We start from the raw sequence: 4,793 nt of genomic DNA on the forward strand, positions 1-4,793 counted from the left end.
TCTCCATATCCCCAGATTTCAACCACAAGCTCTGGACATTTACACCTGGATCTTGCAGCTAGCTAGCTGCTATCCGTGTGACTATTGGCTTACTTCGATCCCGGAGCAAACATCAATTATTCCGGTGCTAGCCAGCTGAAGAATTCCATCAGCCACTCCTGGATTACAATCACCTATCTGGACCCGTTATACCTCCGACGCGGAGCCCCACCGGGCCTTCACGACTGGACTACCAATGTTATCTGCCCGAGGGAGTTATCCAACTGGCCCCTCCGTCACAACGTTACCTGAACGCCCATCTGCTGCCCGCTAATCGTTAGCTGTCTTATTGGCTGCTATCTGAATAGGTCTATCAGACAATTTTTCTTGGGTCACTATAACTATATCTATATTGCCAATTGGATTGATCCCCTCTACCACACGGAACCCCACTAATCTACCGACAGAAACGCACGAGGTGGCTAAAAACAGACCTCCATCCTATGCTACCTTGCTACCGATGGCCCGGCTAGCTGTCTGAATCGCCGTGACCCCAACCAACCTCACTACTCACAGGACCCTTATGACCACTCGACTAAACATGCCTTTCCTTAATGTCAATATGCCTTGTCCATTGCTGTTCTGGTTAGTGTTTATTGGCTTATTTCACTGTAGAGCCTCTAGCCCTGCTCACTATACCTTATCCAACCTTTCAGTTCCACCACCCACACATGCGATGACATCACCTGGTTTCAATGATGTTTCTAGAGAAAATATCTCTCTCATCATCACTCAATACCTAGGTTTACCTCCACTGTATTCACATCCTATCATACCTTTGTCTGTACATTATACCTTGAAGCTATTTTATCGCCCATAGAAACCTCCTTTTACTCTCTGTTCCAGACGGTTTAGACAACCAATTCTCATAGCTTTTAGTCGTACCCTTATCCTACTCATCCTCTGTTCCTCTGGTGATGTAGAGGTGAATCCAGGCCCTGCAGTGCCTAGCTCCACTCCTTTTCCCCAGGAGCTCTCTTTTGAAGACTTCTGTAACCGTAATAGCCTTGGTTTCATGCATGTTAACATTAGAAGCCTCCTCCCTAAGTTTGTTTTATTCACTGCTTTAGCATACTCTGCCAACCCAGATGTTCTAGCCGTGTCTGAATCCTGGCTTAGGAAAACCACCAAAAATTCTGAAATCCCTAACTACAACATTTTCAGACAAGATAGAACGGCCAAAGGGGGCGGTGTTGCAATCTACTGAAAAGGTAGCCTGCAGTGTTCTGTCCTACTATCCAGGTCTGTACCCAAACAATTTGAACTTATACTTTTAAAAATCCACCTCTCTAAATACAAGTCTCTCACCGTTGCCGCCTGCTATAGACCACCCTCTGCCCCCAACTGTGCTCTGGACACCATATGTGAACTGATTGCCCCCCATCTATCTTCAGAGCTCGTGCTGCTAGGCGACCTAAACTGGAACATGCTTAACACCCCAGCCATCCTACAATCTAAGCTTGATGCCCTCAATCTCACACAAATTATCAATGAACCTACCAGGTACCACCCCAAAACCATAAACACGGGCACCCTCATAGATATCATCCTAACCAACTTGCCCTCTAAATACACCTCTGCTGTTTACAACCAAGATCTCAGCGATCACTGCCTCATTGCCTGCATCCGTAATGGGTCAGCGGTCAAACGACCTCCACTCATCACTGTCAAACGCTCCCTGAAACACTTCAGCGAGCAGGCTTTTCTAAACGACCTGGCCGGGGTATCCTGGAAGGATATTGATCTCATCCCGTCAGGAGAGGATGCCTGGTTATTTTTTTAAATGCCTTCCTCACCATCTTAAATAAGCATGCCCCATTCAAGAAATTTAGAACCAGGAACAGATATAGCCCTTGGTTCTCTCCAGACCTGACTGCCCTTAACCAACACAAAAACATCCAATGGCGTTCTGCATTAGCATCGAACAGCCCCCGTGATATGCAACTTTTCAGGGAAGCTAGAAACCAATATACACAAGCATTTAGAAAAGCCAAGGCTAGCTTTTTCAAGCAGAAATTTGCTTCCTGCAACACAAACTCAAAAAAGGTTTCTCAAATGATTGCCTCGCCTGGTTCACCAACTACTTATCTGATAGAGTTCAGTGTGTCAAATCGGAGGGCCTGCTGTCCGGGCCTCTGGCAGTCTCTATGGGGGTGCCACAGGGTTCAATTCTTGGACCGACTCTCTTCTCTGTATACATCAATGATGTCGCTCTTGCTGCTGGTGAGTCTCTGATCCACCTCTACGCAGATGACACCATTCTGTATACTTCTGGCCCTTCTTTGGACACTGTGTTAACAACCCTCCTGGCGAGCTTCAATGCCATACAACTCTCCTTCCATGGCCTCCAATTGCTCTTAAATACAAGTAAAACTAAATGCATGCTCTTCAACCGATCGCTGCCTGCACCTGCCCGCCTGTCCAACATCACTACTCTGGACGGTTCTGACTTAGAATATGTGGACAACTACAAATACCTAGGTGTCTGGTTAGACTCTCCTTCCAGTCTCAAACATCTCCAATCCAAAGTTAAATCTAGAATTGGCTTCCTATTTCGCAACAAAGCATCCTTCACTCATGCTGCCAAACATACCCTTGTAAAACTGACCATCCTACCCATCCTCAATGTAATTTACAAAATAGCCTCCAATACCCTACTCAATCAATTGGATGCAGTCTATCACAGTGCCATCCGTTTTGTCACCAAAGCCCCATATACTACCCACCACTGCGACCTGTACGCTCTCGTTGGATGGCCCTCGCTTAATATTTGTCGCCAAACCCACTGGCTCCAGGTCATCTACAAGACCCTGCAAGGTAACGTCCCCCCTTATCTCTGTTCGCTGGTCACCATAGCAGCACCCACCTGTAGCATGCGCTCCAGCAGGTATATGTCTCTGGTCACCCCCAAAACCAATTCTTCCTTTGGCCGCCTCTCCTTCCAGTTCTCTGCTGCCAATGACTGGAACGAACTACAACAATCTCTGAAACTGGAAACACTTATCTCCCTCACTAGCTTTAAGCACCAGCTGTCAGAGTAGCTCACAGATTACTTACTGCACCTGTACATAGCCCATCTATAATTTAGCCCAAACAACTACCTCTTTCCCTACAGTATTTATTTATTTATTATGCTCCTTTGCACCCCATTATTTCTCTCTACTTTGCACATTCTTCCACTGCAAATCAACCATTCCAGTGTTTTACTTGCTATGTTGTATTTACTTCGCCACCATGGCCTTTTTTTGCCTTTACCTCCCTTATCTCATCTCACTTGCTCACATTGTATATAGACTTATTTTTCTACTGTATTATTGACTGTATGTTCGTTTTACTCCATGTGTAACTCTGTATTGTTGTATGTGTCGAACTGCTTTGCTTTATCTTGGCCAGGTCGCAGTTGTAAATGAGAACTTGTTCTCAACTTGCCTACCTGGTTAAATAAAGGTGGAATAAAATAAAAAATAAAATCAATAAAAATCTTGCTCAGCTAGCGTTTCACGTGGATTTCTGTCATATCGTGTCCCATAGACTCCTTACAGGGTAAGGAAACCAATGTAATTTTCACACTTATATTTCCACTTTGATACTGTAGGCAAAACCGGGCAACAGGTATCCTACTTGCTATGGGTGTTGGGCTAGTAACCGAAAGGACACTGGTTCAAATCACAGAGTTGACTAGATCTGTCAATGTGCCCTTGAGAAGGGCACTTAACTCTAATTGCTCCTGTAAATCGCTCTGGATTAAAGTGGCTGCTAAAAGAAAAAATATATATAAATTGTGTTTTCTGTCAACGCCAGGCTTTCTGCAACCGTATTTAACTTCTTGTTCTGCACCACAACAAACAATTAACCAAGTACTTTACTAACCCATAACCATAGTACTGAGGTTAGTGCTAAACTAACCCCCAAGCTCTACACTCAACAGGGTATTAAAAGACTTACTGATGATACAACTGTAACTCTAGTGGCTGGTATTCTGGAATCCAGCCTGTGGGGTATCTGTGACCTTCATACGAGAATACATGTAAAGTGTACAAGGTTCAGAATTAAACTAACACATGATGCAGATTGGCCTGCCAACACAATGGGAAGGTTACCTTGTCAATAAACGTGACCCTTTTTTGTTGTCGTCTAAAAATAAGGAACAGGCATCCGCAATGAATTTTAACACCTCTTTGCAGTGATTGTAACACAAGACAATACCAGACTACTCAACATAAGGAACAAGTCGCAACCACAAAACCTGACCCAGATTCAGCAGATGATTGACCTAGCACAGGAGGACTACAATCCAAAACACTGTACTTGGGACTACTCACACCAGTTGGTTTACATTGAACACAGACAATATCACTCAATTGTAATATGTACGAATTTGGATGAGTCACATTACCTGATGAAGATACTCACCACATTATTATTAGACAAGATGGGATGGTGGCCGTTTTGCTAGCTCCTCCTCTGCTCCTCCTCTACCTTGCTATTTTTTGTGTGTAAGGATTTCACTGTACCATTTACACTCACTGTGTCCTGTGCACGTGACAAATAAACGTGTTTAATTTATTACGCCAAGACTTCCAGCTATTTGTTTTGTTGTTCAGTACTATCCGCCCCTCTTCAAAAAAACTGGGCCAGCTCCCCCCCAGGAGCATTCTGAGCTATGAAGGAGGTGGATGAAAATATGACCCTCCCCCCCGCCCTATCATATGCCTCAAGAAATATCCCAGACTGCTCGATCAGAATGCCAGTTT

The sequence above is a fragment of the Oncorhynchus tshawytscha genome, linkage group LG05, assembly GCF_018296145.1.
Source record: "Oncorhynchus tshawytscha isolate Ot180627B linkage group LG05, Otsh_v2.0, whole genome shotgun sequence".
NCBI lineage: Eukaryota > Metazoa > Chordata > Actinopteri > Salmoniformes > Salmonidae > Oncorhynchus > Oncorhynchus tshawytscha.